We start from the raw sequence: 21,957 nt of genomic DNA on the forward strand, positions 1-21,957 counted from the left end.
TCCTTGTGACTCAACTATTTTTAGAATATTTTCATTATGAATAATGTTATGAAGGGTGCTTTTTCGTTTTACTCATATCAAATTGTCAAACTGATCATTACTGGATACCTTACCGATCTATGCTTCTTTGGTTTGAGCATTCACTGTCCCACAAATACGCATTCTGCATCACCAGGTACAGTATAAGAGTATACCTTGATATTCGGCCCACAAATAGAAGCCCCCATTGCATTGGGCTGAACTTACCAGTTTTCCTGTTTGTGATTCGGTGTGGATAGCCGAGTGGTAACATGCTCCTCAACTATATGCCTGGAAAAGGAGTGTCCTGCATTCGATTCTCGTCGCTGACTTCAGGAGCTAAGGATCTTCCCCAGATATAGCCAAATTAGCCGGTGTTGGGCGTGCACTGCAGGGTTTTTCTCCCCAGTTTATCTGGGGGTTTTCCTCCCGGCCTTAAGAACATAACGTTTCACAGATAATTACACATGGTTGAGCGTGGGAGTAACGACCCCACCTTGTAGTGAGTATGAAACCCAAAAATGGAAGGCCAAGGTCTTACATGGGGCTGCAGTGCAGAAGAAGATTTGTGGTTCCATATTAATTAGTCAAAATTTAATGTCCAATATGTATGACGGTTTAGCCTTGAATGGCATAAATTGCCGTTTAAAAATGGACAATCGTCCAATCAACTGATAAGCATAATTAAACTGGATGATTTCAGCTCCTGATCTTTCATTTATTTTATTTATATATTTATTTCTTTATTTAAACTTATTTATTTCATTAGTGATAATTCAAGATGTTGATATTTTTTAAGAAATGGTTAAATTTGGTTGCCATTGTTTTCACGAATAACTATTCGTATAAGTCTGTCTTTAAAATAATTTGAAACATATTAATAGTAACAAATAGTTTTATTATATATTAATTTTTATGTTAGTTACGCCACCGAAATATGTATGGCGGTGGTGTCTTATGAGAAATCGTTGTGTACTAACTACGGAAGCTTCATTTAACAATGGCTGTAATTTTTTTGTTGCGCGTCTTTAGAAACACTAAATTTCGATTTTTGATTTTTAATTTCTTGAGATCTAACAATGGCATGTTAGCAAATGCTGAAATGACAAGTAAGTAAAATTCTTTAGAAAATAATAAATTTTGTTTTTCTTGCTACAGTTTAATGTATGATATGGCAGTTAAATTGACATCCCGTTCCTTTATTTTTTATCTCTACCCGAGGGGGTAGAGATAAAAAATAAATAAAAGAAAAAAAAATCGCTGATACACAACCGTACGCTATGCAGTATGTTTTGAATAGGACACTGCTTAAAGATTTTAAGATACATACTTTGTTTTCTTTATATTTTTTATCATTTCTGAATATGTGGTAGTAAGGGCTCCATCGTGAGTGGGTTTAGTATTGTAGTATTTAGAATGTTTGGACGAGCTTTCGTCTTTGTGAAAACCTAAATCAATATTGAAATCAAAATTTTGATTAAATGAACATATTAAAAAAATGTATGAAGTATGAAATCTGAGAAAAGAGAATAATAACAATGCCGCATACCTCTTGTTTTTGGTGACCTTACGGTATGAAATAAATATTGTCTATTGCCATGTCTATTGATCCAGCTTGTTTGCTGGATCAATAGACATGGCAATTCATCAGCAGCAAACAATTAACAGTTCAGATCAGTTTACTTATCTTGCTTTCCAGATAAAGCTTTCTTTCAAGTTAGTTGCTCCGGTGGCAACAGTGTTCTTTATAGCCATTTGTTTCATGCTATACATGCGTTTTCTAGAGACACTAACACCAGTTAAGTAAAGTTAAAGTTAAGACACTAACAACAGAAAAGCAAAAGCTTTTATAATCACTCTTCATCAAGTTTGGAAGAGTTCTGTTGTGATGAGAGTAATTCTTAGTTTAATGGTTGATAGAGTAATACTTTCTACTTTAAAATATGTTTATGCATACTTAGGTGGTCTGCATTTAATTTAGTGTTACGCTGTGCCTTGTCAAGGAAAGAATAAAAATTACTTGCCATTAACACATGTAAATGAACTTGAAAACAAAGTGGATTGGTGAATCAACTAATAATTAATGCTGGTTTCTGTTTGTGGAAAATTGCATTAAGCAAGCAGTATTAAACTGGAATATCAAACTCAAAAGTACTACCCAATAAATATGGCTAATTTGTAAATTTCAATATTGTTTAACATTAACTGATTAATTCAATGCTATAGTTAATAAATGCAACCTCCCAAGATGGGTAAGGCAAGATTTGGCTTCCTTAATCCCCCCCCCTTTTTTTAAAATAATTTTTGAAACTTCCTCTGTTGAAAGTGGCTGCATATGATTGTTTTCTCTGTTGTCTGCAAGAACAAACAAGAAATAAGCAAACAAAGTTTGCATGTGAAGTATCTTCACAACTAGGCTACTTGTATATAGAGGCTGATGACTTTGCATCAGTTGCTTTAATATCCCAATTATCTGTTTGGGTATGTATAATGCTGTGTATTATGGGAAGAGTCAAAACTCAAACTGGTTTCATTTATTGAGGTCTCATTAGTGGGAGCCAGATCCACAGAAGAAGATACCAAGGTTGAATTAATGAAGTCATATTTTTCATATATCAGGTGTGATAATTTAATTCCTGAATGCACCTGTAAAAAAACCTATGTTTGGAACTATATGTTAGTTGCAACTGTTGCCTTAGAAGTAGTCCCCCTTGTGCATTTACACACTGGTTTAGATGGTGTCCCCATTTTTGGAAACAAGCCTGGAACTCTTTTTGGAATAATCTTGAGTTCCTTTATCACATTATGCTGATATCATCGATGCTAGAACATCTTCATCCTTTAAGTGCAGTCTTTAATTTTGGAAACAGCCAGAAATCACAGGGAGCTAAGTTAGCTGAATAAGCAGGATGACCTAATTCAGTAATCAATTTTTTGGCCAGAAACTCTCATGATGAGCACACTATGGCTTTGTGCATTATCGTGATGGATGATACACTTGTCAGGCCATAATTCAGGACTTTTTCTCTGAACAGAATCGCGTAATTTTTTCAGCACCTCTAAATAGCATTGTTGGTTGACCGTTTGTGCTTCTTCAATGAATTCATAGTGGACTATCTCCTTATGATCAAAGAAACACATCAGCATGGTCTTGAACTGCGAAAGTCATGTATGCATGCTTTTTTCGGACGTGGCAAACTTGGGGGGGGGGTTCCACTGCATGCTTTGCCGTTTTGTTTTGGGATCATACTGGAAGCATCAGGTTTTGTCACCTGTAATTACTCTTGGAAACATGTGCTCATTTGCAGAAAGATCAGTCACATCTTCAAGCTGCCACTGCTTTTGTTCATCTGTCAAGATCCAAGGTAGAAGCTTCGCAGAAATGTTTTGCATATCCAATTCTTCAGTTAAAATTACCCTGACTGTTTCTCAATTCATATGCAATTCATCAGCCATTAATTGCACACTTAATCATCTGTCAGACCATACCAAATCTTGCACTCTGTTCACGTTTCGTCCATTTTTGTTTTTGGCTACCCACTTCTGGGGTTGTCATTCACATTTTCTCGCCCACCTTTGAATCTCAACGCTGTTCCAGATTTCGATCACACATTTTTACGACAGTTTCGCACATAGATCTCTGTTGTTTTTGCAATAGCCAACTGGCAAATGGCCCTATCGGCTTGAAGTTTATGTATACATTAGTTAAAACATGTAGAGAGACGATTACTCACATGACTCCAACCAAATCACCTCATGTGCGACACTACACAGCTGCTCCTGGAATTGAATTGTCACACCTCGTACAATTAGTAAAAAGGTGTATCACCTTATTAAAATACTCTGGTGAGTATTTAGGATTATGCATCCTAAACTCATTATTAGGTTTGATGAAATGAATACAGCACAGAGAAACAATTAAACACAACTTTAGTGGATCCTATATTTTGTCTATCACAAAGACAATACCAGGGATACAATCTCATAAATAAGTGGTTGTGGGAAGAGATTAAAAGTCTAAAGTCTTATGAGGGGCTCCCTCTGGATGCTGTTGGCTAGATGTTGGGCAAGAGGCCTAAGAATTGAAGTTCAACATAACCATATTTATTAAGAGTAGGTTAGTTTTTCAAATCTTCTGCTGATTCTAAGAAAAGTTTTTCAAGTTTATATTTGTTGCAGTAAAGTACAGTAATTGTCCCATTTGATTCTGTTCAAGGTATTCAAAACATAGTCAGCTAAACCTGACTGACCATAGTTATAGTGGTGGATGTATTTCTTCTGTTCTTAAAGGTGGATGTTTTGCAGATCTTCCAGTTTGACCATAGACTCCCCCCCCCCATCTAGCCAGTTTCTATATGGAACATTTTAAAAAAAAACATGCCCTTGATACTGCCATTCTCAAATGTTCTATCTGGCTATGGTATACAGGTAATGTGTTTTCTATTTTGTCACATCTCCTTCCTCTACCTTGACAGTCAGCATCCAGTACTATTCTTCTTCCCTCTTCCATCATCTATGTGGATGATGATGAGGCCGAATGAACTCTTTCCACTTCTGTCTGTCCCAGGAGAGTCCAAACAATTCTGTCCAGTTTGGTGTTGCTTGTTGTGATTTGGTTTTCAGGTCCTCTTTTATTTTGTCTCTAATTCTGGACCGTCCTTTGGATCTTTTACCTTCCATCATTGTATTCAGGGCTTTAGATGATAGCCTTTCTGTTCCCATGGCCAAACCATCGCAGTCTTCTTTCTTGGATTTTGTCTATTATTGTTATTTCTTGTTTTAATCGTTTCCTTATGTCTTTGTTTCTTAGTCAGTTCAGCAGAGATACTCCAAGTAATTCTTCTTAGCCAACCCATCTCAGTAACTAATAATTTTTTCTCTTCAGCCTTGTGCTCAGTTAACCTCCCTACCTGCCGATGTGGATGAAATAGTGACACCAAATTGCACTTCTTATCCATGTTATTCAATGGGTGTTAGAGCTTCGTATCCAGATTTAGCTGAATGTCTATAGATGTCGTGGCCGGTTGGGGAGTTAAAGAGACAGTGAAGGAAAAGGAGAAAGCATATCAAAAGTTCTGTTAAATAAGTCAGCTTGTGCTCTTTGAGAATACAAAGATAAATGTAAGAAAGCTAAACACTGTGTAAAACTAGCTATACAAAAGTCATGGGATGACTTTGGTAAGAATATTAAAAAAAATATCAAGAGAAGGCAGCAAGATATTTTGGAGGTTGTTGAAAAAAGCTCAGAAATTGAGGAAAGAGTGCTGTAAAAGGAATTAGAGATGATAAATGTGACATGAAAACTGTAGAAAAAGATATTCTCGAAGTATGGAGTAATTACTTTGAAAAATTGCTAAATGAAACAAGCAGTGATAGCACAGTGGTAAAAAAACACTCAACAGGGGATGCAATCAGGAATACACAGTGGTGAGTTTTAACTATCAAAATATAATAAGAATGAAATGGAATCTATAAAACATTTGATTTGCTACTGGTTTTGCCATACGATTGGCTACAAGAAGAGGGAAGGGTAAAGATAGCGCATGTGCTTATTTTATTTTGAAACTTGGACGCATTCGTTATAGAGAAGTTGAAACAATAATTCCAAATAATCTATACACTGCCAAATAGACTCATTTTTGTTAGGTTATCATATGAGTTTGTCGCTTAATATGTTTCAAAAAAATAAAAAGTAAACAAGAAGTACAAGGGGCTCGCAAATTTGAGAAAAATTTAACAAAGGGCTTGCGTGAACGATTCATATTCATACTTGAAGTAGAAAAAGCCATCAAAGGCCTGAAATGTGGAAAGGCAGCAGGAGTAGATGATATTCGACCAGAAATGCTAAAGTATGGAGGTATAAAAGTCTTACAGTGGCTGCACTGCATAGTTCAGAAAGCCTGGACAGAGGGACGAATTCCAGATGATTGAAGTAGAGCTCTCATAGTACCCATATATGAAAAGGGAAATAAAACTGAATGTGAGACTTACATAGGTATTTCTCTACTAAGTATTCGTGGTAAGATTTATGCAAGTGTACTTGAGAAACAGTTGAGAAGGATCAAGGAAGAGAAGCTTTGTGAAGAACAAGCTGGATTCAGGCCAAATAGAGACTGTCAATATCAGATTTTCATTTACAACAAATAGTTGAGAAATCATGGGATATAACAAAGATCCGTATTTAAGTTTTGTAGATCTAGAAAAGGCATGACAAGGTGCAAAAGAAAGAAGCTATTCAAAACACAACAGTTATATGTGTCAGTGGGGCATTATATCAAGCAATACTTAGTCTTTATTTGAGTTGTATGTCAGCAGTCAGAATTGAAGCAAGTACAGGAAGATGGTTTAATGTTAAATCTGGTGTGAGATGTACATTATCCCCCTCTGTTATTCATTATCTGTATGGATCACATTATGAAGGAAAGTGGTATTAAACATGATAGAATTGGAGATGTTAATGTCGGCTCTTTGCTTTATGCAGACGATGTTATACTTCTAAATAAATCCAGTACATGTCTGCAAAATTCCCTGACCAAAAACTGTTGTAATAGATTTGGTATGATTTCATTTTACACAAATTATGAACTCTACAACTGTGTTATAAATAACTATTTTAATTTCTCAACATTTCAACCTTCATATTAAGGTCAACATCAGATGATTACCTTAATATGAAGATCAAAACGTTTGAAAATAAACCAGTTATTTATAACACGGTTGTAGATTCCATAATTTGTGTAAAATGAATGCTGATCACCGTGTGACACTAAAAGAAAAGATTTGGTATGATGGTCAGCAATAACAAGACAAAGACAATGAAAATAGGCAGAAGCATTGAAAATATCAACTGTATTGTGAATGGAGAAGCTATTGCACAAATGAAACATTTCAGCTACTTAGGCACGATTTTTAGTGAAGATGGTAAATTAAATATGGAAATAGACAACTGAATCAACAAAAATGGTATAGTAGGAAGTTAACTGAATAAATTTATATGGAATAAGAGAGAAATTAATATCAAAACACTAAATTAGCTGTATACAAGATAGTGTTCAAACCAATTTTAACTTATGGATCTGAGAGCATTAGAAATAAAACACTTGACCAAATACTAGAAACCACAGATATGAGAGTCCTGAGAAAGATTAGGGGTGTTTACAGATGGCATCAATGGCAGTATCATATTGAAAACGAGGATATTAGGAAAGGACTTGACATTGTTAGCAGAGCTAATCTCAGGTGGTATGGTCACTTAAAACTGAATGGGAGAGGAAAGATTAGCAAAACAAGTGTTCTCTGCCAGGTTAGCAGGGAAAAGACCCAGAGGAAGATAGAGGTGGGTCGATATAGTAAAAAGTGCATTAGAAGACAGAAATATAAGATCTGATAATGTTGTAGTCTTGACAGGTAACAGATTGAATTGGAGGAAAATTGTAGATACAAAGTTAGTAATGATGTAAGTTTTTCATGTAGTACTATCAATTATGGCTACTACGTAGCCCCATTACTTCTCTCTCCTCTAAATCTAAAACATAGCATTACCATTTCTATTCCCGGTGTCAGAGATTCATCAAAAAAGATAGCTAAATACTAATGAAGCATGGCCTTTGCACCACATTCAAACCTGATGTTAAATTAGCAACTCTGATCTGCTCGCTTAAGGATAAACTTCACCCTCTAGCACACAATGGAGTGTATGAATTTCTCTGGAACTTGGCCTGCTATAGCAGACAGGTCTGTTAACATCCACCTGGAAGAATGTAAAAATACATTCGCTACCATTATTATGACGTCAGGACTGGCAGACCATACTGTGGACCCCCCCCCCCCTTCACAGAGGATTAGATGGAAGAAAACTAATGTGCTATTTAGAAGTCTTTACAAATCCGAAAGATTATTTTTTGAGTCATCTATGGCTATGAAGAATTCTCCTAACTGGAACAAATATGGTTGCATTAATTTTCCAAAAATTTGGCAGACTGTTATCTTAAGAGCAATTCCCACACAGCTGTATTGTATTATTATTTTTATACAACATTAGAGGGTGCCAAAATAGGACTTTAGATCTTTTGTCCATTACAGTTGTATTGTTTCACTTATTCACTATTGTGCTCTGATGATGCTAATTTGAAATTCATCCAAATAAAGGTTGGTCGTTTAGTTGAGCCTCTGCTACTAGTGGCCCACGCAAAAAGTTAAGCAAGTTTGAGCGTGGTTAGTAGTTGGAAGGGGTTTATTTGTTCGATGCTGTTGGCACACTCTCCCTCGATGAGTCTTTGGACTCCCTGGAGGTGTCAAATAATAATAATAATATAAGCAAGTTAATAAAACATCTTTTTATAAAATAGTTCATTTAGTGTTGTTAATACTGTTAAAAATAAGTCATGTATTCTTTATTCAAATTTTCTGTCATATAATAATGTATAGGCATTACTCAAGTATTGTATATTTTCAAGCTTGTTTCTTTTTGTAATTTGGATTGTGTTTTATTTATCACGCCTATAATCTGTAAAAATTTTGAAGTTTTTAATTTTGTCATTTTCTCCTTCATGTGATATTGTGCACCCAAGATAATTAAAAGTATTTATCTGTTCTATTATTTTATTATTAATAACTTTATTAATAATAAAATGATTGAGACAAATGATTTTGAGAACATATAGTGTGAGGTAGAGGTAGGCAAGACAGAATATTTAGTGGGGTGTTGCTGTGGACCCAGGAGCACAGAGGATGGGAACCAGGAGATGTTTAGACAGCTAAGTTTGGCAAGTGCAGGAAGAATGATTGTTATGGGAGGTTTTAACTACAGTAGTATAAATTGGAGAGAGGAAGATGCATGTAGCAATAGGGGAATGGAATTTCTAGAATTCTTGAGGGACAAATGTCTTAGGCAACATGTAACAGAGGGAACAAGAGGTTCAAGAATTTTGGATTTGGTTATAACATCAGAAGAGTTGATAATAACTGAGTTGACATCTCTCCCACCAGTTGGAGAGAGTGACCATGTGGTTTTGACTTGGAAAATGAATAGACATGCAGGAGTATCAAAGAGACAGGAACTTATGTGGAATTATAATGCAGGTGATTATAATAGTCTTAGACGTCAACTTCGGGAAGTTTCATGGAGGGAGGAATTGGAAGGCTGGGATATCATTAGTGCGTGGGAAATTGTTTAAGAATATTTGTTAGCAGCAATGGTAAGTTGTATACCATGAGTGAAGAAGAGGACACAATTTGAAATAAAGTGGATGACAAACAATATTAAACAGGAATTGCATGTGAAAAAGAGGCTATGGAAGAGATATAAGGAGACAGGTGAAGAGAAGAATATAAGACACTAGACACAGAAGAGTGACTAGTGTGGTAAGGAAAGCGAAACTGGAATATGAGAGGAGATTGGCCCTAAGATCCAAAGAAAATCCTAGGGAATTTTTTAGCTATGTGGCTAGTAGGAGGAGAAATGACTGTGGAAGAATGATATTGTGGGATAAAAATGGGAATAGAGTGACTGACGCAGAGGACATAGTGGAATTGTTCAATGAACACTTTATTGGAATATTTCATCCTGTAGATGTCAGTTTTAATGCTAGAGGGATAGGGCTGGTTCGAGGTTTAGAGGTACAGGAGGAGAGCGTGTTTCAGATACTGAGTACTCTGGATGTCAGTAAAGCTTTGGGACTGGATGGTATTTCACCACGAGTTTTGAGAGAATATGCTAGGGAACTGACAGTGCCTTTAACTTGGCTTTTCAATGAAAGTCTGGCTGTGGGAAAGGTGCCCAGGGAATGGAAGGAAGGTAAGATAGTGCCATTGCATAAGGGTGGTAGCAGACTGGAAGTGTCTAATTATAGACCAATTTGTGTGTCATCAGTAGTTGTTAAGATCTTGGAGAAAGTAGTGAGGGACCGTATACAGCATTGGGCAGATGAGGGTAATGTTATCTGTGAGAGTCAACATGGATTTGTGAAAGGGTGCTCTTGTTTTAGCAATATGCTAGCCTTTTATAATAAAGTTACAAGAACATTAGATGAGGGAAAGCCATATACTGCAATTTTCTTATTACACGTGGGATCCCACAAGGCTCAGTACTAGGACCTATATTGTTTAACCTTTATATCAATGACATTGCCAGTGGATTGCAAGGGGATATTCAGTTGTTTGCAGATGATGCGAAGCTGGGAAGGATTATTAGTAATAGTGCAGATGTGGTAGCCCTGCAAGAGGATTTGAATAAGCTAGATAGATGGGCAAATGAATGGGGGTGTCAGTTTAATGCAGCAAAATGTAAGGTCTTGAGGTTTGGGAAACATTGATGGGATGCTACATACTCTATGGGAGGAGTTATAGTGGAGGAAGTAGGGGAGACAAGAGATCTGGGGTTGATGATTGATATAAACCTGAAGTTTAGGGGACATATTGCAAAGGTGGTGAAGATAACACAGAGGATTGCTGTAATTATGAGAAGGACACTGACCTGCAGAGATAAGAGGGTTATCATTCTGTTGTATTAGTCTCTGATCAGACCACACTTGGACTATTGTTCTCAGATTTGGTCCCCAGGATTTGAAGGGGATAAATTAACTGTGGAAAGGGTACAAAGGCAGATAACAAAGATGGTGTTGGGACTGTACAATGTTAGTTATGAGGATCGGCTGAGGGAGTGTGGACTGCAGAGTTTGGTGGATAGAAGGAGGGGTGATATGATTGAGACTTTTAAACTGTTGAGAGGTGGTTACAGGGTTGACACTGGGGAGTTGTTTCGCTTAGTTGAACAGTGGGAAGGAGTCATGAGAAGGGCCATCCCTGGAAGTTACGAAAGGAAGCTGTGAGAAAGAGGGTGAGGAGTGGTTTCTTTGCGTGGAGGGTGGTTGAACCGTGGAATGCATTTCCTGATGGAGTGGTGAGAGCGAGAACGGTCAATGAGTTTAAGGAGTGGTATGATAGACTTTGTGTTTCTTAAGGGAGACCTCCCCTTGATGAGTCTTGACAGACTTTATGCTCTTAGGAAGGACCTCCCACGATGAGTCTTTTGACTCCATGGAGGCCTGAATAATAATAATAATAATAATTACTTCCAATTAAAGTTTGTTCACAAAATGCCATTGTTTTAGTTTTATCTATGAATATTTTCATTCCAAACTGTTCTACTATAATGTTTAAATTATATATTGCTCTCTGTAAACTGTCATCCTTATCTGATATTATTCCCTGATCATCTGCAAATAATAGCTTATTTATTTTGTTATTCCAGGAAATTTCTATACCTGGGTTGTTTAAGATGTTCCACTGTATTAATATTTCATTAATATAAATATCAAGAAGTATTAGAGACAGAGGGCATCCCTGTCTTACTTCATGGTTTATAGATTGTTTTTCAGACATTTTTTTCATTTTTTTTTATTTCATTACTTTGTATATATTAAATATTGCATGTAGTAAAATATTACATATATTTATTTTTTGTGATATATCAAATATATATCTTTTACTTTGCCAAATGCTTTTTCATAATCTATAAACAAAAGTTGAGTTTCCAAATTAAATTCTCTTCTTTTCTCTATAAGTAGTTTTAAACAAAAAAACTGCATCCATTGTAGTGTCCTTTTCTAAATCCATTTTGACATTCTAACAATATTTTTTCACTGTATATTTTCAATTTTTCATTAAGTATTCTAATGTATATTTTGTAGCATGTATTCAATAAACTAATGTGTCTGTAATTAGCTGGTTTTGTTTTATCCTCCTTTTAAAATACAGGTATTACTATACTTGTATTCCATTCTATTGGTATTTGTTCATTTGTATGTATTTTGTTTAAAAATTTTAATAATCTCTGATGAAATTTTTTTCCAGCAAATTTATACAGTTAAGAGTTTATTCTATCTTCTGCTGATTTACCATTCATTGTTTTACTTAGGTTGTCCTTTAATTCTTTCATTGTTACTATATCATTTAAAGAATTTTGTAAGTTTTTAAGTAATTTTTTTCGATGTTAGTATTATCTGCCTTCAAAGATCTGTAAAGTGATCAAGAATCGTTTTAAATCTATTTCACAATTTTTGTAGTTTCTTTTATATCTGCATTCATGTGCATTGAGTCTTATTTTGTGTATGATTTTTTCTAGATTAATAAATTTTTCCCAGCTTTCTGGTTTCTCTTTTGGCTATTGCTCGTCTTTTTTTATTTTCAATTTCATCTTTTTGTTGTTTGCTACTTAACCAAATTTTAAAAGCCAGCTTTTTCTTTTCAATTGATGTTTTTAATTCATTGTCTCATATATATATATATATATTTTTTTTTTTTATTTTTATGATATTTTTTGTTCGTAGACTTTCATATGCTTCTGATGTAATAATTGTTTTTATATTATTCCATTCTTTCTCAATGTCTTCATTTTCTTGTATTTTTTTTTTTAAATAGTTATTAATCCTATATTGGTATAAATTACTTATACTTAAATAATTTAGTATTTATTATTAAGGTAAAAACCTTTTTTCCTGAACTGGAGGAATTTTCAAAATTTGGAGCAGCTTCCTTTTTTTGTGCCAAAGTGCATAAAAATAAACTAATCTAAGTTAAATAATTAAAATAAATAACAGTGCTGTTACAAAACATTTTATTACTACATGAGAATATCATCAGAAAATATCAAACAACACAGTTTTATAAAAATTACAATGAAATATTTTTTGCAGTAATATCTTCAATTATTATTATTACAACTTGCATAGAGATATCCAAGTAATAATTATTACCACTACAACACCTTCATGAAATCCCCATGACTCATTGTTGGAGACCCTACCTATGCATTACCTCCACTACCTTCTAAATGTATTTTTGTCTAATAATTGTATGTGTTCTCTAGTAGGTATGACTGTTTTCTGTCATGGTATTCGACTATGGTTGATAATAATTGGTCATAGCTGAGTAATATCTTTATGAATATAAAGAATGACAGCACTGATTCTTGAGCCAAGTAGTAAAGCAAGAATCACTGCTGTCATATAGACTCCTATTTTATAAGAAATTCTGACCATGGCCTTGATTTTGGGGATGTGAATGCTTGGAGGGAGAAACAGAGGTACTGTGAAGGGAAATAGAACAAAATGTTAGTGGAGTGCTTGCCTAGAGGGAACTACAGAGACATTATGACCATGCCAGTGAATCAAGATCCAAGTTGAATGAGATGGTGGTGATGATGGTTGCTACATATACCTTATGACAGCATAGATCGGAAAGATTTGAGAATAATGTTAGAAATTGTGCAGCTGCAAAGTGTGAGATTGGCAGTAGTGAAATACTTTGGTATGATAGTGCAAAGTTGAAGAGAAGAGTAGTGTGATTGTAAGAAGTCTTATAAGCATCCACCTATTTCAGAGAGGTCTGGGATAAATGGATGCTTATATATTTGATGACTCAAGAGAACTGTATGTCAGAGATAGACTGCATTTGACAATTGTAAGATGTAGGTATTTGGAGAGGTTGCTCTTTGTAATGCAAATAAAAGTTTTAACATGACCATAGGTGCTACAATGAATAATATGTAACAAATCACCATTCATCTGCTGACGTGTTGAATGTGGAGTTCAGGGCATCGACTGGAACATCGACGAATCTGCACCGAAACATCATACTTCACCTTGAACTCATTTACAGTCATGGCACCCACAACAGACTCTGGCAAGGCAACTTATTCCACTCATTTATCACTCTCCGAGTAAAAAACCTAGCTCTGACACCCTTGCTAACCACACTCTTACCAAGCTTCCATGGATGGCCCCTAGTCCTCCCACTACCAGTCCTATTCTCAAAAATATCTTCTGAATTAATCTTATAGAAACCCTTCAGTAATTTGAATGTCTCAATCATATCACCCCTTTTCTGCCTATCAACCAATTTCTGCAGCCCAGAAATCTTCAACCTGTTCTCATAAGGTTCATTCCATAGTCCTGCTATTATCTTGGTCACTCGTCTCTGGATCCTCTCCACCTCCTCCCCATCGAGAAGAAACCCTGGCGCCCATATCTGGGCACAGTAGTCTAGATGGGGTCTTATCAAGGCTCAATACAGAGGAACAAATAACCTGTTTGTCTCTGCTCGTTAAAGTGTTTTTCAGCAACCAAGTGATTTGATGAGCTGGTTTTGCCACTTTTGCGATGTGTCCCCTAAACTTCAACTCCCTATCCACCAACACTCCCAAATCCCTGGCCTCGTCAATCTCCTGGACTACAGTTCCACCAATGTGATATACTGCTGCTAATCTTTTCATCCTAAAATGCAAAATCTTACATTTTTCCACATTAAATTGACATTCATTCTCCTTAGCCCAGTGCATGGTAGGATTGCAATATGCAAGTCCCCCCCCCCCCAAAAAAAAAAATTGCCATCATCTTCAGTCGTGCAAAGAGTGTGTACAGTGGGATGCAGAAGTTGGAAAGCTATGTCATGGGGTGAGAAATCAGTCTACATCCTCTACCAAGCAGATGGACAAGTGTGGTGGATGCCTGTTGAATGCCGCTTACCAGAGTGTATGATCGAAATTGAAATTCAGAAGTGATGGTGTGATAGTATTGTCCTGTATTTCCTGGTTTGGACTTGGACCTCTGTTTGTGACGCCACAAACATTGAACTCCAAGAGATATCTGAACATTCTGAATAATGCAGTGCTTCCTACTGTGGAACTGACCATACTGCTGTGACTGTGTGGTTTATCGACATGAATGTCACCACACTTGACCTGCCTCCACAGAGCCCTGATCTCAACCCTATTGAACATCGGGTAAAGTTATGGGATGTCGGCCCCACAACAGTCCAGACTTCATTACACCCCTACAGGAAGAATGGTCCAAAATTCCTATTGATCGCTTGTGGAAAGGAAGCTTAGATCTTATTAAGGTGGGCCCCCATGGCTGTTTGTTCTTCACACTATGGTGTCTGTTGACTTCTTTTCAAGCAGTATATATAGAGGCTTGGGAGTTGGGAGCTTGTTTTGCAAAGCAGATTGGATTCTGAGGAGAGCAGCAGTGGATATAGGATTAATGGAAAAACTGAAGTGTACTGCTTTTTCTGTTATACAAATTCTAGACTTATTAGGAATAAAGGGAATGTTTGTGGCATTTTTTTTTCCTGAAGGTTATTGGTATTAATGAAATGTAGCTAACAGAAGATGTCCTGATATGAATGAGAGGATAGTAATCATAATTACTTATATAATAAATGATGAATGTTTAGGCGAATTAGTTGACAAGTGAGTGATTAATAATGAGGATTTTAACTTTGGTAATATAAACTGTGCAAAGGAAACAGTATATAGTTGAGGATTGAGTTTTTGGAAATCTTGAGGTGCAGGTGGATCAAGAGTTTTGGATTTGGTTATAACATTAGCGGATTTGATAATAAAAAAAAAAAATATTATCCTTGGTTCTGATTGGTAAGAGTGATGTAATCTTATCTTTATAATAGAAAAAGGCAGCATTTTGAATGAAAAATTTTTTTTAAATAAAAAGAGAGAGTAGTGTAGTGCATGGAAAATATCTAATTTTCTAATTAAGAAATATCTAATGAATGCCATAAGAAAGATAAAGTATTTGGAATAAAATAGATTTTTCCAGAAACAGACAGGAATAGCAGGTGAAAGGGAGGTATGGGGAAAAGTATAAGAGAGATGAAAGACATTTGAATGATGAATATGATTCAAACTAGGAGAGTATGACATATAATAGGAAGGAAAATTTTAAATGTGGGAGGAGAATAGTAACATGACAATCCTAGATAAGGGAAGTCTTGTTATTTGGCCAGCAGAATGAAAAATGAATATTTACAAATGGACTTGTTATATGGAGAGCTATGCAGATGGCATATGAAGCTGTTTAATGATCACTTTATTAGGATATTTCATTCTGATAAATTAGGTTTTATTCTTAAAGGGATTTAGAAGGTTGAAGGATTAGAAGTGGATGAAGAGAATGTATTTAGAATACCAAGTCTATGCTCTAGATATCAGTAAGCTAGTGGAAGGAGAACTAAAATAGTGGTTGTATAAGGGTGGTGGTCAGTGGCACACCCAGGTGGGGGAGCTGACTCCCCTGAAGAAAAGGGGGGGAAACACTAGAAAATTTTCCAAATTTTTTTCCTAATTAATAAAATTCATTTTTTTATTTATGTTGTGTGTTGTGTCTTCTATATCTGTGCTACTTGTGAATTAGATGTGACTGTGCTGAGTAGACGATTTGCAGATGCAAATCATCTACTCAACTCCCCTCCCCCCCAGATTAAATCTTTAGTGTGCTACTGTGATGCGTAGTGTCACATCACTTTTCAAATGGGGATATCGATCACTTCAGTTACAATGAGATCTTCTGATGCTAGGACTAAATTCAAAACTCTTGAAGTAATAAGAAAATAATGAAAGAATTCTTTAGGTCTTTTGATTGCAGTACTAGTTTCTTGTTGTATTTCATTTTTGTCTTCCTTATTATACCAGTTATTTTCCTAGCTTATATTTTATATTCCTCATGCAACTGTCCTCTGCCTGTTTATGCTTTTAAACCTCCATAACCTCTTTTCATCTGCAATTTCTGTTTAATTTAATTTGTCATCCACTTTACACCAAACTTTTTTTTTTTTTTCATTTGAGGAATGTAGTCCTTTATTGCTGCTGTTAGATATCTTTTAACTTGCTCCCATACACCTGTTGATATCTCTCCCTTCCAGTTCTTTCACCCATGAATTTACTCCTGGCTGATTTCTAAGGTTACTATAGTCACTTACCTTATAATTCCACAGGACTACACGGTCACTCTTCAAATGGGGGCATTGATCACATCAGTTACAATGAAATCTTCTGGTGCTAGGACTAAATTCAAAACTCTTGATCCTTGCATTCTCTCATGTTGCCTTACACGTGTAAGGCAACATGAAGGACAGATCTTGAGCAACAAGTACATGTTGCTCAAGATCTATCCCTCAAGAATTATAAAACTCGTTTCCTTACTACTTACTGTATGCTGCTTCCTCTGCCCAGTTCATACTGCTGTATATAAAATCTCCCATAGTGAACACTCTCCTTCCCACCTCTACCTCACACTATACACTCCCAAAACCATTAGTGTAATTTCTTCCATATTTTCCAGTCTGATTGGATATAACTCATCACTTATAAGTAATACTTTTCACTCTGTTTATCCTTGCTATCCTACTTCTGTTCCTGTCAGTACATAATCTTCTATCGCCCATGTTTTTCTGATTCCAGTAATCTTTGGACAGGCTGAGTTTATCACTCCAGTTCATTCCCATTATCCTGAAACTCCTGACATTTGCATAAAGAAACATCATTGCATTATCAGTATTCCCTGCAAACTTCATTTGATTCTGTAAAATACCCCCTCCCCTCTCCAAAGCAACTGATAACCAGAAGACCCTTGCTTCCATCCACTGTAGTAACTCTAGTTTTTTCCTTTGCTCTAACACACTTATTTATCCAGAGAACAATCTTTCCAAATGCATGTATTCTTCTGTGTTCAAGCTCATTTCATCTCTCACATATAGCTCTCTCCTGTCTTTAAATGCAAATGTTCTCCAAGTATCTACATTTTTCAGAACTCTTTCCTCATATTCTTGCCCATCAAGTCATTCAATTACTGTGCTTCCCTCCTCAACACTTTTCTGCTGTATAGTTCCAAACATTCATGCTGCCTGACAGGTACCATGAATTTTAGAATTCTAAATTTTAGTATTTAGAATCATTGCTAAAAATTACCAACATGTCCATTTAGCGACAAATTTTGGAAAAATGTTCCAAATATACATACTAATAACTTTGCTCATACTAGGTTATAATTTTAGAAATTTCATGAAATTTGTTGTATTTCTCCTAAAATTTGTCTTATTTCAATTTGATTTATCTTGATCATTTCAAAATGATTTGAAATGATCAAGATAATTTTTATATGGCACACCAACAAAATCAAAAATCTTGGAAAACATGTAATTGCCTTATATTAACCCAGAAAGGAAAAATTGAGCAAAGAGTATGATTACCTGATAACTACGGTATTTTAGAAAACATTTAAATTGCAAAAATTAGCAGTGCGTGTGTTCACTGTAATACTTGAACTTAAATCATTAATGCTGAATTATCTCTGGGTATGTCTCAAATGCTTTGGGGTAGCATGTAGGAGATAATTTGTTGGCACATGATGTTTGTCATCCCCTACCTGATGCAAGAAAATTTGGTAGTGGTGGACAGTTAATAATGTTTAAGCATAGGACTTGAGCACATTATCCCATGAAAGGTTCAGTGTTAAAAATCTTGAATAAGCATTTTGAGAATTTTAAACTGATGATGGTATAGGCCATTTACTTTTCTTTCTCTTCCACCTGTGTTTCCTTTTGCTTTTCACAAAGACATTGTGTGCCATTGTTGAAAAATTATTATTTATTTATTTTTATTTTTTATTTTTTGTGTATTGTTGCATATTTGGTGATTGATTGCTGTGATATATCAACCTTACCCTTAAGTGTTTGTATTATCTTTCCTGATTTAAAAGGGAGGGAAAAAATCCTAAATTGTGTTGCTGGTTTCATTTATTTAGATCGGTAGGCATTTGTTCTTAACCCAAAAATAAAACATCAAAACATTTAGAATGCCAATGTGAAAATAGAAGATTGATAACCACTGTTTCATTACAGGGTACAAGAAAACAAATATTTGCTGAAGTTGTCTTTGGGTTATCAAGGTTTGAAGATGAGGGGAGAAACATTTCACGTAATCGTGTAAGGCATGTGGATCTTCAGAAAAAGGGGACATCAAGAATTCAATTTTCTGATAAAAGTACAAAAATTGTTAAAAATTATGGATAACAGAGGAATTTTAACACACTATTTATTTGTAGCTCTCACAGTTGGTTTATGTTACTTCAATGCTTTAGAATGTGGTTTTGTGTTTGATGATATGTCAGCCATAAGAGATAATAAGGACTTACGACCTGGTGTGTCAGTTTTCAATATTTTCTGGAATGACTTCTGGGGAACACCAATTCATAAAGAACTCAGTCACAAATCATACCGACCTTTATGTGTTTTAACATTTCGTCTGAACTATCTTGTTCATGAGCTCAATCCATGGGGTTATCATCTGGTAAATGTGTTATTTAATATATGTGTCTGCTGTCTTTATCTAAAGTTGTTGTTGTTATTTCTTCCAAGTAATATTAGCCTAATAGCTGCCATGTTGTTCGCTGTCCATCCTATTCATACAGAAGCTGTAACTGGTGTCGTTGGAAGAGCAGAACTTATGTCTTCCATTTTCTTTCTTCTTGCATTCCTCTCTTATACTAAATGTTGTGGTAGATGGAGGACTACAGATTGGTCTTACCTTATGTTATGTATATTATTCATAATGTTGGCTACCTTCTCAAAAGAGCAAGGCATCACAGTTGTTGGAGTATGCTTTATCTATGAAATCTTTATTGCTCAAAAGTTGCAGTTGCAAGATCTGGTTCATATTATTCAGTCACTAATAGCTTCCAAAACTCCACCTCCTATATGGCTAAGAGAGATGGTATTAAGGCTTGTAGTACTGATAAGTGCTGCTATTTGTCTATTAGTAACAAGAGTTAAAATAATGGGTGCTAAATTACCTGTTTTTACAAAATTTGATAATCCTGCTGCTGCCTCTGTAACACCTATTCGTCAGTTGACATATAGCTATCTACTTCCTGTAAATGCTTGGCTTCTGCTCTTTCCAAGTGATCTCTGTTGTGATTGGACTATGGGTACCATACCATTAGTGGAGTCATTTCTTGATCCACGTAATTTTTTTACTCTTGCCTTGTATATAGTATGTACTGCCTTGTTGTACAGAGCCTTAACTTCAGAAGGACTTTGCTGTCATGTGTTATTTATGAGTATCTCGCTGATGGTATTTCCCTTTCTTCCAGCCTCCAATTTGTTTTTTCCAGTAGGATTTGTTATTGCTGAGAGAATTTTATATACACCAAGCATGGGATTTTGTATGCTAGTAGCATATGGTTGGCATTTGTTAAAAGAAAAGCTTCGAAAGAAAAGTGTGTTATGGGTTTCAATTTTCTGCCTCTTGCTTATTCACAGTATGAAAACTATTCTCAGGAATTATGATTGGAAAACTGAACAAACCATTTTTGCTGCAGGACTAAAGGTAAATCACAGAAATGCTAAACTATATAATAATGTTGGTCATGCACTTGAAAGCCAAGGAAAGTTTCAAGAAGCTCTGAAATACTTTCTAGAAGCAGCAAATGTACAAGCAGATGACATAGGTGCCCATATAAATGTTGGGAGAACTTATAACAACTTAAAATTGTATAATGAAGCAGAACAAGCATTTTGGAAGGCCAAAAATCTTTTGCCCCATCCTCGACCAGGCGAACCTTATCAAGCACGTATTGCACCTAGCCACTTAAACGTCTTTCTTAATTTGGGTAATTTAATATCAAGAAATGGAACACGACTTGAAGAAGCTGATGCATTGTATAGGCAGGCTATCAGTATGAGGGCTGATTACATTCAGGCTTACATAAATAGAGGTGACATCTTAATTAAATTAAACAGAACCCATCAGGCCCAGGAAGTTTATGAAAAAGCTCTTCAGTTTGATAATACAAATCCTGATATTCACTATAATTTGGGAGTTGTGTATTTGGAACAAGGAAAAGCTACGGAAGCTTTAATTTATTTTGATAAGGCTCTTGAATTTGATTCAGAACATGAGCAAGCACTTATGAACTCCGCAATACTTATTCAGGAAAGTGGAAATCCGCACCTTCGTAAAGTTGCATATGAGAGATTATATTTACTGTTACATAAGGGTAAAGCTAATGAAAGAATTTATTTCAATCTGGGAATGTTAGCAATGGATGATAAAGATATACCAGTTGCAGAAAGGTGGTTCAAGAAAGCTATAGAGATAAGAGAAGATTTTCGGAGTGCTCTTTTTAATCTTGCCTTATTGTTATCTGATGCACACCGTCCCTTAGATGCAGTTCCTTTTTTGAAGCAATTACTACATCATCATCCTGATCATGTTAAAGGGCTTATATTGTTAGGCGATATTTATATTAATCATATCAAAGATTTGGATGCAGCTCAGAAATGTTATGAGAAAATACTTATACTAGAATCTACAAATGTTCAAGCTCTGCACAATTTATGTGTTGTTTATGTTGAAAGAGGTCTTCTTGCTGAGGCTGAAAGTTGCTTAACAAAGGCTGCTGCTTTGGCTCCCCAAGAAGAATATCTCCAGAGGCACTTAAAAATTGTACAAGCCCGTTTGTTTAAAAGACAGAACCAAAATCATCAATATAATAGAAAAGAACATCTAAAGAGTAGATCACAGAAAGCAACAGAAATATATAATACAAAATCAGAAATAACTCATTCCTCAGATAATACATTCCATTTTCATAATCCCTTTTCTCAAAATATCTTACCAATAGAGAATCTAGAAGGAAACATTACTGTTCATCGGTAACTAATCATTTTCCTAAATAAGAACTTTAAATGGTGCTAAAAAATGTGATTGTTGTTTGTTTAAAATGTACCAATACAGGGTTGAAATGTAAAAAAAGAAATAATATATATGCATTTATTCATAGAAACTATTTTTATATGTAAAATAAATATTTTAGATTTGCTTAGCCATTAAGGTGCCTGAATTATTAATAAAATTTGTATGTTACATTCCTACAGTAATATTCTAGCAATATAATTCATTTGGTGTCTCCTGTATATTTTAATGGTGCTTTTTTTTTTTAAATTGAACTTTTTATTTATTTTAACATTTTTATTATATTGATATGATTAGCAAGAAAAATTGGCATTTTTATGTGGGAAAGGTATAAGAATACAATTAGAAATATATTTTATTTAATGAAATAGTATTTGTGCCTTTTTTAAATC

The 21,957-nt window shown here is 35.2% G+C and overlaps 1 pseudogene across 1 annotated transcript; it reads left to right on the forward strand.

The window, feature by feature from the left end:
* Positions 1–985: 985 nt before the first annotated feature.
* Positions 986–21,750, forward strand: LOC150092281 (protein O-mannosyl-transferase Tmtc3 pseudogene; annotated as a pseudogene). Its single transcript, XR_016550567.1, has 2 exons — positions 986–1,127; positions 18,712–21,750. The product of XR_016550567.1 is annotated as a protein O-mannosyl-transferase Tmtc3 pseudogene (transcript).
* Positions 21,751–21,957: the final 207 nt, after the last annotated feature.

Source organism: Typopeltis vanoorti, chromosome 26 (genome assembly GCF_054136105.1).
Source record: "Typopeltis vanoorti isolate ZY-2024b chromosome 26, IOZ_Tvanoo_1.0, whole genome shotgun sequence".
In the NCBI taxonomy this organism is placed as follows: domain Eukaryota; kingdom Metazoa; phylum Arthropoda; class Arachnida; order Uropygi; family Thelyphonidae; genus Typopeltis; species Typopeltis vanoorti.